At 41.4% G+C, this 12,157-nt stretch overlaps 1 protein-coding gene across 5 annotated transcripts in view; it reads left to right on the top strand.

The window, feature by feature from the left end:
- The window catches only part of COLEC10 (collectin subfamily member 10), a 397,848-nt gene that overhangs the window by 220,862 nt on the left and 164,829 nt on the right, over nt 1-12,157 (top strand). Inside the window, exon 6 of one of the 5 annotated variants that reach the window (XM_032468086.1) lies at nt 11,198-11,271. The exons of the other annotated variants lie outside the window; for them this stretch is intronic. The gene's annotated coding sequence lies outside the window, so the exon portion shown is untranslated. The remainder of the gene's footprint in view (nt 1-11,197; nt 11,272-12,157) is intronic. 5 annotated transcript variants of the gene reach the window in all.

Here is a 12,157-nt window from a genome sequence, read left to right as displayed (position 1 = left end):
AGCTGTACCCAGATTACAAGAGTTGTAGACATTTAGTCCAGGTCAGAAATTCTCATTCCTTGCTGTGTATTACAGTTACCTGGAGAATTAAAAAAAAAAAACAACTGATACCTGGGCCCCAATTAAGTTAATATCTCTGGGGGGTGGGCCCTGGGCCTGATATTTTTTAAAAAGCTTCCAAAATTATTCTAATGTGTATCCAGGTTACACTGGTTAAAGATACTTGGAAAGCAAAGATATGGCAAAACTATACTAAAAAGAAAATAAGATTTATGACTTAATGTTGCAATCATGTGGTTTGGCCACTCTTGCTTGTTTCCTATCCATCAAATAACAAGTGTTTTTTGAGAACCGCAGACAGAGGGGCTGGTTATGCCTAGGTGAAGCCTGTAGGTGAATTTCAAAGATAAGGTGACCGGTCACAAAACACTCTTAGAGCTAGTATTGGTTGGGAGCACACTCTGCGCCATGTATTACACTAGATGCTTTTCTTGTATTATATCATTTAATCTTCTTAACAACTCTGTGAGGCATTATTATTCTCCCCAGTTTACAAATGAAGAAACATAGGCACCAAGTAATTGCATAAAAGGCTCAAGATCTGACCACTAGTTGGAAGTGGGACCAAAAAGTTTCAAAACAGGCAATTTGACTATCCTCTTTTAAATCATCCTGCGATACCACCTTTCTCCATTGACAGATAAGATGAAAATACAAAAATTCACTGGAGCAGTGGTTACTAATCTTGCCTGCATTTTAGAATCATTGTGGGAGTTTTATAAAAAGTCTTTTGTTCAGGTCACACCTTGGACCAGTTAATCCACATCTCTTAAGAAGGGGGCCAGGACGGCAATCTTTTTAAAATTGCCGCAGGTAACTCCAATGTGCAGACGAGATTGAAAACTACTAGATCAGAGAGAACAATACAGGTGAGAGTCATCAGGGAAAGCTTCATAGGTCGTGAACCTGAATTCAGCATGAGATGGAATAATGCCCCCCCATCCAAATATGTCCGTATCCTAATCTCTGGTGCCTCTGCATATGTTACCTTATATAACAAAAGGGAAGTAAGGATGCAGATGGAATTAAGGTTGTTAGTCAGCTGACTTTAAAATGGAGTCTTAGCTTGGTTATCCAGGTGAACCCTCTGTAGTCATGTGGGTCCTTAACTGTGGACAAAGGAGGCAGAATAAAGAGAACCAGAGAGGTGGCAACTAAAAGGACTCAGTTCAATGCTGCTAGCTTTGGAGATGGAGAACAGACTCAAGGAATTAGAAGCTGGAAAAGACAAGGAAACAGATTCTACACCAGAGCATCCAGAATGAACGCACCCTTGCCAACACCTTAATTTTAGCCCAGTGAGACTCATTTTGGTTTGGACTTCTGACCTCCAGAACTATAAGAAGAAAATTAATTCGCATTGTTTAAAACCACCGTTCATGGGAATTTGTTTCAGCGGCAATAGGAAGCCTTAAAAGGAAGGGTTTAGACAAATGTGTGGTGAGAGTGAACAATATCCCTTTAACTGCAGATTAGGTTTTCTAGGTTTAATAACCTGTGTTCCACCTCTGCCCTGTGCAATGCCTCTGCAGTGGAGGTAGGTGTGGCTTGCAGTTGAGCCAGGATTCAAACCTAAGCCTTCTGAATCCTTGAATCAGTGTTCATTCCAGATACCACAGTGTGTGCTTTTCCTCAAGACTATTTAGAACTCCAGTGGCTTTTCTGTTCTTTCTTGAGCAAAAGGCAAATAAGCATGACATCACAGGGTGCCTTATGTCTGCAGTAAAGGATTCCCACACAAACTGCTTAGAGGATTCGATTACTGCTGATTACTGAGATATTTAACAAAGATTGATCTGAGAGTTATGTACAAGAAGAAATGAAGTAAATGAAACTGGGGGCCAGGCAGATCAGCCAGGAAGTTGGACGACAACTTAGGCTCCTGTGGGTTTGAATTCTGAACAGCAGTGGTAATGATGGTAGTAGAAAGTGGAAAGGAGAGGTTGAAACTACGAAACCTGGAGAAGAAAATCAACCAAGGGGAATCATCCTACCTGAGAAGGGCAAAGGAAAAGCAGAGCCAAAGACAGCTTCAGGTTTTAAGGTGGAGGCTTAAAAGGTGGTTGGTGGTGCCTCTGATGGAGTGGAGGATGCTAGGAAAGAGAAGTCTGGGAAGTGGGGTGGGGTAGGTGGTGGTATATGATAAAGACTTTTACTGACCTGTGTTCATGGGAAACTCTTAAATCCTTGAACTATTCCAACTGGTGAAGAGTGTCTTTTTTATGCTTATAAAATTACAAATGTCGGCCCCCTAGATACTTTCTAGCATGGGGGCTGGTCTTAAGAAAGACAAACCATGTTGATTAGTGTTGGGATGCTCACCTGTCTTGACTTCTGGGCTGTGGAAGAGGGCTAGATATTGAGTTCAATCAATCATGCTCATGTAATGAAACCCCAATAAAAACTCGACAGTGGAGCTTCCTGATTGGTAAACACATTATTGACGTGCTAGGAGGGTTGATGCATCTGATTCCACAAGGAAAGGGCATAGATCCTCTCAGGACCCTCTAGATCTTGCTCCCAGGAGTATCATAAGTGTAGTGAATTTTGTGAGTCATTCTGGAAAATTATCAGACCTGAGGGGGTTGTAGGAACCCCTTTTTTGTAGCCAGTGTGGGTGGCCTGGGGACCCCCTGGAATTTGTGGCCGGCCTTTGAAGTCAGGGCAGTCTTATGAAGGACTTTGCCCTTGACCTATGAGATCTGTGCTAACCCTGGCTAATAGTATCAGAATTACATTTGTTCACCCACTTGGGGTGGAAACAGAATAGGTGGACACTAACATGACATAACTCAGAGTTGTGTTAAACCAGTTCCCCCTCAACACTAGGGCAAAAAGAAAATGCAGAGAACATTAAATGCAACTTGTAAATGCCCACCTCTTGATTCTTGATCGATCACTCTCTGACTTCTCCAGTGCCTTTGGGCCCATGTGATACAGTGAAATAACAAGGATTTTAAAGACAAAATAGAGTTCAAAGTCTATCCTGTTACTTACTTGCTATGAAATAGCAGGCATAGAACTTATTCTGCTTGGGCCATAGCGCTTTATCTTTAAGATGGTAATATTAAGGCTTAATTTGTAAAGCTGTTAAGAGAATGAACATAAAAAGGGAAGATCTTGGCGCATGACAGATGCTCAGTGATTGCTGTTTTCTCCTGTCCTTTAAGATTATCTCCAGTTGGAATGATTCTTTGAGAGCGTTTCTTTTATCCAGATTCATCAAAAGGAGGTCAAAGTGATTGATGTGGCTTCACTGAACACTCAGAGAACTGTCTGACTTTGAAGGGGTTGGGGTATGCTAACTCAGCCTCTCAAATGTCAGTGACTGTTAGAGTTCTGTCTTAAAGAGTGTCTTCTCATAATTGAAAAACTCACCATCTCTGGCGTGCGCGTGCACGGAGACCGTCTCTGCAATGTCTGCATCTGCTGTCTCTATGACACCTGCAGGTTCTTGGTGCCACATTTATCACAAGCCACCTGAGCTGCAGGTGCCCAGTGTCTGTACTCTGCATGACCCCACTGCCATGGGCACTCTATAAGCTTCAGTGACTTGCCCAGGGTGGCCCAGAATGTCTGGGGCCCAGAATGAAAGCCAGGCCTGCGGATCCCTCCTCATCTCCTTAACTGCCTTCTCCTGACTTGCCGCTCTTCCATTTTGTGGTGAAGTGGTTACAACTCTCAACCAAATAACCGGCATAGTTTTCTGGAGGAATGCTCCTTTCTCATGTCCCTCAAAATGATCACACAGAATGGCTGGGAGCCATCCTTCTTGTGAATTTCTCTCTTGTGAAGGAAGAGGTTTTTGAAGGCACTTGTTAACTATGCTGTGTACTATGTTAGCAACTTACATGGGATGTCCAAATGAGCTTCTGAGGTTTTAGTCTATTGATTATATGGACAGAGGGGCTGAGCCCCAAAGCAATCACACTGCTTAGGATAAGAGACAGGATTTTAAATCAGGTGTGTCTCACTTTAAAACCCTTTTCCTTTACCGAAGGTTTATTCACTCACATGGGCCTGCTTCTGAGAAAGATGGCTACTTATTTCTAAGTGGGATCTGCTCTTATTTTTTTATTCCCAGATCCCAACAAATTTTATTTTTTTCTAGAAACCTACTCTTTAAATGTGCCTTAGTCAGCAGAGGCTATTTTCAAATAATTAGGAAAAGTGCCAGCTACACCTAAGTGCAAGTCTGCTGGCTTTAAGCGTTTTTTAATACCCAGTTTCAACTTCACGGTTTGGGTTTAAACAGAAGTTTATTCTGGAGGCTTTAGCAAAGCTGCTTCTTTTGCAGCTCTTCTTTTTCTCCTCTTAGTAAGCAAATCCTTGATGCTTTCCTTGCCACGAGTGCTTAATAGCAGAATACATCTTGTCGCCATCCAAGGCAGATTCTTTGAGTGGCATAGTCTCCTGGCTGGAGGGAAAAATCTGATCCAGACACCACAAAAAAGCAGATGGAATTTTCCATCCAAAACCATTACTTTTGGAATCCTGGCTAGTGGATTCTGTTTTTCAAAAGTGTGACTTTTTCCTCTCTAGACTCTTACTGTCATCCTATTTCAGGGGTGATGTTTGGCATCTCAAGCTAAAATCCAAAGGTGTCAATCAGGATAGATCATTGGGAGGATGGCTGTGACTAGATCAGGCAAGTGTTACACCCAGTCCATGTGGTAGATAATAATAGAGGTCTCAATTTTTTTTTTTTTTTTAAGATGATGGATGTCAGCTGCTAGGGCTGTGAGGGTTTAGTAAAATGGTGATGTAGTAAGTGGGTTAGGGAGAGTCAACTAATGGGGTTGTTGAGATATAATGAGATGATGTTTATTATGGGCTTAAGTGGAGGGTTGTGTTCCTAGCAAGTTCTCAAAGGGTGTTTACTGTGAGTTCCAAGGTCAGTGTAGAAGCAATGGAAAGTTGGAAGATGAATCAGGGACTTCCTGGCTTTTGGCTTTACAGAACATTGTTTTCTAAGAAACTAAATAGACCCAAATCTGGGGATAACAGGAAAGCATGTAATAAATGATAGTGATTATTATTATTGCTATTTTATTATTCCCATTACCATGAGCAACAAGAGAGACAGTTAAACTGTCATTTGATAAATGCAATGATAGATACAGGCACAGTGTGATGAAATGCACCCAAAGAGGGAGAGCTAGTTGTTCCCCATCTTCATTAAAAGAAGCACAAAGTTAAACAAGAGTCTTAGTAAGACTGAGGAGCTCTTGGGTTCTTTTATCTGCTGTGCAATTTAATTTCTCACAGCCTCATTTGGATTCTCAAGGATTAGATACAATCATTTCCAAAACTGCTGAATAAGAATTTCTAGCATCCCATTTCTGACCCATGGAATCAAAATCATCCTGGAAGTGTTCTGGGAATGTGCATTTTGAGTAAACATCCCAAGTGATGCTTATGGCTAGGTTATGTATGTCTGATCAACACTGGGTTGGAACAATCTAGAAAGGCCCAGCTGCTCTCAGATTCCAAGTAGGGATTTTTGTTAAATCATTTTTGCCCAGTGTCAATTTCAGAGTGAGAGCTGGTTAGTCCTAGAATTGGGTTCCATTAGCTGTGTGTGTCTGTGTGTATATGTCGTGAGAGAATCACTGTAGCAACAGGACGCTTTTACAATGCTTAAATCCAAGGTCATCACTCTCCAGAATGGTTTAGGGATGACTGGATTAGGGCAGGAGAGATGAACAGATGACTTCATGTTGTCTCCCAGAAACCTGTGATTCCATGAGAATGACACGGGTTTGTGCATGATCTGCTCTGGTTACATCCCCTCGGCTGAAGTCAGTGAGTCATGAAAAACCAACGTTGTTATAGATGTGTCAACTTGGAAGATGTCTTTATTTAAGTTAGAAGGATTTTTGTGAAAATATGACTTAAGCTTCTGTGTCTCAAAAGATGAGGTGGATTTCCCTGGGAAAAGACTCAAGAAAACCCAAGGAAATGGGAAATTTATTTTGTATTAAATAGTTGGAAAAAGACAGGAATCTCAATCCATTAGTCATAACCCAATGCCAGTGATGGTGCTTCTCCTCTGATGACTCTTCTGGAAAGATTAATGCTTCTCTAATGTGACCTTTCTCTTCCACTCTGGGCTCCCATCCCCAGTCTGAGCTGTCTGTTTACTTCATGGCTGAGCTGTTCTAATAGTCAGCTCTTCTGGTTTAATTGTCTCTAGCCTATTTCTGCTCCAACCCATTCTATACTCTCCTGCCAGAATCATCTTGAAATGCTGCCTTGCAAATATCAATACCTTTCTTAAGCCCTCAGTGGTGCCTATTGTGTTTATCTGTAAATATTATTAAAATGAAAGATTCTCAGGTAGATAGGACCTCACAGTCACCACAGTTAGCTCTTCAAATCCAAACATCTTTATCTGGCATTTAGGGACCTCTTATTTATTGCACGTATTAGTCAGGATTCCTGTTTATGAACGACAGAAACTGGCTTGACTGAGTGAGAAGGGAAAGTCAGTGGTTCACAAAACTAAATACCAGGAAGAAAAGATGTGGCTTGAACTTCGTTAGGATCCTCTGCCTGTCTCTTAGTTCTCTCTACTTGCCCCCTTTCTCTGTGGCCTCTGGTAGCTTTAGGTTCACATTTTTATAGTTTTTCATTGGGCAGGAAAATATCTTCAAGTCATTCCACATGCACAAATCCTAAAGAAGGTATCTTATTGAATGCCTTTGGGATAGCAATGGGGAAGGGCTGGGGTCAGCAGGAAGAGAGCCTGTTCCCACTGGAACTACATGTTGAGTTTGAGAGAGAGCAGTTCCCTGAAAGAAGAAGGTGCTTAGCAGACTAAAATGAAGAGCTTTGGGTAAATGAAGCAGTTTTATCTATCACTAACATGGAATGGGTTGAAATAAACTTCTAGGAGCTTGCTATATACTACTCTTTGAATTTTTATATAAACTACATGAGTCTAGACAGTATTTCTACAACATGTTATATACACTTTAGCCTCTATGGCTTTTCCAGTACAATTTCTCATATCTAAAACATCCTACTATTTCTCTCTGCCTGTATGTATCTACGAGAGCTAGCTAAAGTTACTGCCACTTGGCCTTCCCTGGGCTTCAAAGATGACATTTGATGACTGCACCATGATTATACAATTCAGTTGGCACTAAGGATATCCTGTCTCGTATTAGCAATGACTGTTCCATGGGTATATCCAGTCTTCCCAAATAGAGTATAACCATCTTCAGAACAGATGTATTTCAACTCAGTTACAGAGATAATTGCTGCTGGATATTATTCCTATTAAATTCCTAATTTATGGTTTCCTAGAGTTGAGGAGAGAGGAAATTTGGAAAATAACAGCAAAGAAGTCAAAGAATTAGAATATAGTTGTATTCAATGTCAACAATCATAATTACACTAGTGGAACTGACAACTGCCATGGTTATGAACTTTGATCAAGGGAAGAGAACAGTAAAAGTTTAACCAGGAGTGAGTTTGGGTATCAGTTTAGGAAATATCTCCAAAGGCGGTAAGTATTTTGAAAGGCGCTACTTCCAGGGCTACCCATCTCTACATTGGTAAAGAAGAATGTAGAGTTCTCTGTTCTTAGAGTCATTTCTTTCACACTCATCTCTACACCTGAGCATAAGTACCTTTGTGTTTGACAAGGACGGTTTCACAATTAGCAAATTAAAACAACCTAAGACTACATTCTTAAGAGTAGTGATGGTTTGCCACTGTCTCTTGTTTAAAATTGGATATAAGATGCATTGTATTCAGTAGTCTAATTTAACACTAATAATACTGAATTAACAAGTTAGATTTTCATCTTATGAATAAAATACTGAAAATAGTCTATTGAATAAGATGCTTAATAAAAGTAGATAGAATAGAGAATCATAGTTATATAAATTGAAACTTCATAGAATAGTTTTCATGATAGGTCTAGAATGTGGACCAGACCCAGGGGATACAAGAGGGGACAGACAGGGGCACGGCCAGTACAGTTTACACTGTAGGGGACAGCGACCCTCCCTTGTCTTCCATCCTCACCTCCACCTGTCAAGACAGCTGAATTGGGGTGGGGGGAGGCGGGCACCACGCAGGTGACTGGAGCGAAGGTGTGCTCATTTCTGAATTAGGGACCACAGAGCCGCAGGAGGACAAGGCGGCATGTGAAAATGGAGATGCCCAGAACTCCCACCTAGTCTTTTACATCAAGTCTTTAAACAGGGAAGGGAATATATGGGATATTTCTGCACCTTTTTCAATTTTCTGTGAACTGAAAACTGCTCTTGTAAAATAATCTTAGTTTAAAACAAGCAAACGCTTGTTGGAGACCTGAGGTCACAGAACAAATAACTGACCCCAAATCTAAGAAGAGAGAGTGATTTCAGGGAGAGTGGACATGCAAATAGCTGTGTTCCTGGGGTAGATGGAACTGGACACTAGTAATAAGAGCTCTTGCTAGTTGGAAAACATGAAGGCTGTGTGTGGGCTGGTGAAACAGTGTGACACTCCTAGGTGCTATAGAAACTGGGGGAGTCACACCCTTTTTGTTGGTTTGCAACCTCAGGGGCTTCTCTGGTTGAAATCTGAAGTTGACCCCCATTCACGGAGGGCAAGGGGAGACAGAAGGAAGAGGCAGACCACTCCTGGTTGGTGGGTGGCAGATTTAAGAAGCAAGGGAACTTGCATCGAATCTTGTCTTGGGCAATTGGAAGATGAGTAGCTCTCTCTCCCCACCCCCAAGAGTCTTAAATTTTGTGCAGAGGCCTTAACAGGATTCAGTCACATATTTAGTCCAAAAGGGCTCAATAATACATTCCTCTTTCAAGTCTGAGTCATTGAAAACAGGTCCCGCTCTGGGAATGGTGGGCAGAATGTATGTTCCAAGGACAGGTAGGGGTGAGGAGCCTCTGATTCCCAGGTCCAGCTTTGGGTCAACTGGTAGTCACATCCTCCAGATGACCTCCTCTCACTTTTGCAAGCTCACAAGACTCCATGAACCCCACTGAGGATTCACAGAATAGATCAGAAAGAACCATATGATCTTGGAGGGGCAGTAGCCCTGTAGGGAAGGCCAGACACCTCACCCAGAATGACAAAGGCATTCATCGGGGTTGGGGTAGAGGAGGATAAAGCTTCTGGCTTTAGGATATCAGGGAACACTCCTTGCAGCTGAGGAAAAGGAACAGGAGGAAGAAAAGGTCTATTCTTGGGACAAAGGGCAGGACTAAGTGTTGAACCCACAACTGCAGCCAGGAGAGAGGCAGGAAAACTGAGAATGCCCCACACCTCAGGGACACTGGCAGGTGTTAAGAGCCTTAATCAGAGCAACAGAGGCTGCAACTCCCACCTCCTACCAAGAAGATAAGAAACTTCAAATGACAACAGCAAAATATCACAAGGTAAGGGTTGGGAGAGGAACAAGATTGTGCAAAGAGAACTAATCGGAGTTGCAAGTCAAAGGGAACACCTAAAACTCAGAATCAAATAGCCATTGCTCTGATGCACATAAAGTGAGGCAGGAAGGAAGGGAGCAGGGCACAACCATTAAAAGAATGACACCGCCATTGAGGATACAACAAAAACTAGCTAAAAACAGTTGGCCCAAGATGGCGGAAGATTAGACTTCCAGTGGACTCGAGTCTCATTATACGCTCACTGTAATACATCAGCATGCTAAATGACACACCTGCAGGTGCCATGACAGTTCCCAGGCTGACTATCAAAGGCCTGGAAATCCCTGCCCCTTCCCCTAAAGAGTTAGAATAATCTCCCACATGTTAGCCTATGAAATGACCTAGCCCATAAAAACTAACCACCCCCTGACCTCAGGGCCACTGTTGCCTTCTGAGACCGCCACATTCTGCCTACATCAACTAATGCAGTGTTGTAGATCAACCATACTTTAAAAAGAAACACAGAAATTCTTAAAAAAGAGATCTGATTTGTGGCCACCAGGGATGGGGGTAGGTGGTGGGGGTGGAGGGAAGGGTAATTAGATAAAGGTGGTCAAAAGGTATAAACTTCCAGCTATAATATAAATATTAGAGATGTAATGTACAACATGATTAATATAATTAACACTGCTGTGTGTTACATGTGAAAGTTATTAAGATCGTAAATCCTAAGAGTTCTCATCAAGGGAAAAATATTTTATGTTTATCTATATGAGGTGATGGATGTTCACTAAACTTATTGTGATAACCATTTCATGATGTGTATAAGTCAAATCATTATACTGTACACCTTAAAATTATTCAGTGTTGATTATGTCAAAATAAAACTAGAAGAAAAAAAAAGGCAGTGTGGTATTGGTGAAAAGATAGACCTACAGATAAATGGAATAGAATAGAGAGTCCAGAAATACACCCATAGAAATATAATCAACTGAATTTGACAAAGATGCAAAGGCATTTAAATGAGAAAATGCTAGTCTTTCCAACAAATCATATGGGAACAAATAGTTGACCATATGTGAAAAAAAAAAAAAGACTTTAATACATATCTCATACCTTATGTAAAAATCCACTCAATTATCAAGGTGAATAGCAACAGAGATCAGTCACATGACAACCTTTGCCCCTGATATGATGTGAGAAGGGCCATTACTTGTGTGACATTCTTTACCCAGATCCATAACACCATCTGTTCAGGAGAAAACATCAGATAGTGCAATTGAGGCATATTTTACAAAATAGCTCACTAGGGCTATTTTATACTACCTTTTCAGTGATTCTGTAAGTCTGAAATTATTTCAAAATTAAAAGTTTAAAAAAGAGAAAGTGACATGAATTTATATCTCCCTTGGAGGAGAAGCTTGAGGCAGACTGAACCCAAAGGAGCAGCCAGGGAGGCCAATCAAATTAGCTTTGAATGATTTATACTCGATGCTATTAATATTCAGACTTTCCTTAAACTTAGCCAATGTATGTGAGGCCATCTCATTTTCTGTGCACAGGAAGTTTGGTGGAAGAACCGGAGCTTCTGAAGGGAACGTGAAGGCTGTTAATTAACCCCTGTCCTCCTGCTCATGCCTCCAGCGCTTAATTTCCACAATATTTTCCGCTCCCCATATTGCACCACTGGGACTCTGATTCTCTAGGTTTGAGCCTCCTGACTTCGCTTCTGCTTTTTATTTCCCTAGCTTGATGAGTTCGTGTGACATTACCTGAATCCACCCTTCTGTCAAAGTGACCATAACGATCTCATTTCACATCGGTAAGGTTGATCTGTGCCAACATTCCATTCTAAGTCAAAGTAAAGTGAGAGAAACATAGATTCTGAAAGTTTGAGATATAATGTACCCTGTTCACAGTGATATTCCCTTCTTGGCAAGTGCAGCTGATGAAGACAGACTCTCACTTACCATGCATTTACACCAGTCCCCTCCTAGGACAACCAGACTCTCTCTCCTAGGAATTTGAAATTTTGAACTGAAAGATACAGAAATATAAGACCAGGAGAAAGTGTAGGAACTCCTGCCACCAAGGGGCCCAGAGTTATCTTAATTCTGCTGTTTCTGAGGCATGGATGCAACCTGTATGAGTACCAGTAGCTGTTGTGGCAAATTACCACAAAGTGGGTGGATTAAAACAACAGATATTAATTCCCTCATAGTTCTGGTGGCAGAAGCAAAATCCAAACTCCAGTTGTCAGCAGGGCTGTACTCCCTCCCGCTCTAGGGAACATGCTGTTCCTTGTCCTCCAGCTATGGCTATGGCTTATTGGCTTATAGCTACATCACTCCCGTCTCTGCCTCTGCCTGCACATTGTCTTCTCGTCTGTCTTTCCCCTCTGTATGTCTCTTATAAAGATACTTGCTCTTGGACTTAGGGCCCACCTAGATAACCCAGGATGATTTTCTCATCTCAAGATTCTTAACTTAATTATCTGTACAAAAAAAAAAAAAAAAAGAAGATCCTTTTTCTAAATAAAGTAATGTTCACAGGTTCTGGAGATTATGATGTAAACATATTTTGGGCAGGGGGCATCATTCAACCAAATACCCCACCCCTCCAATTAATTTTTTCTTCAATAAAGTAGTGCCAGTTTCTATTACTTGTAACAGAAAGAACTTAGGTAGTTTGATCTCTTGATGCTAGTG

The sequence above is a fragment of the Camelus ferus genome, chromosome 25, assembly GCF_009834535.1.
Source record: "Camelus ferus isolate YT-003-E chromosome 25, BCGSAC_Cfer_1.0, whole genome shotgun sequence".
NCBI classification, from domain to species: domain Eukaryota; kingdom Metazoa; phylum Chordata; class Mammalia; order Artiodactyla; family Camelidae; genus Camelus; species Camelus ferus.
Note: the sequence above shows the minus strand (reverse complement) of the source record. Positions and strands in the feature narration are given on the sequence as shown.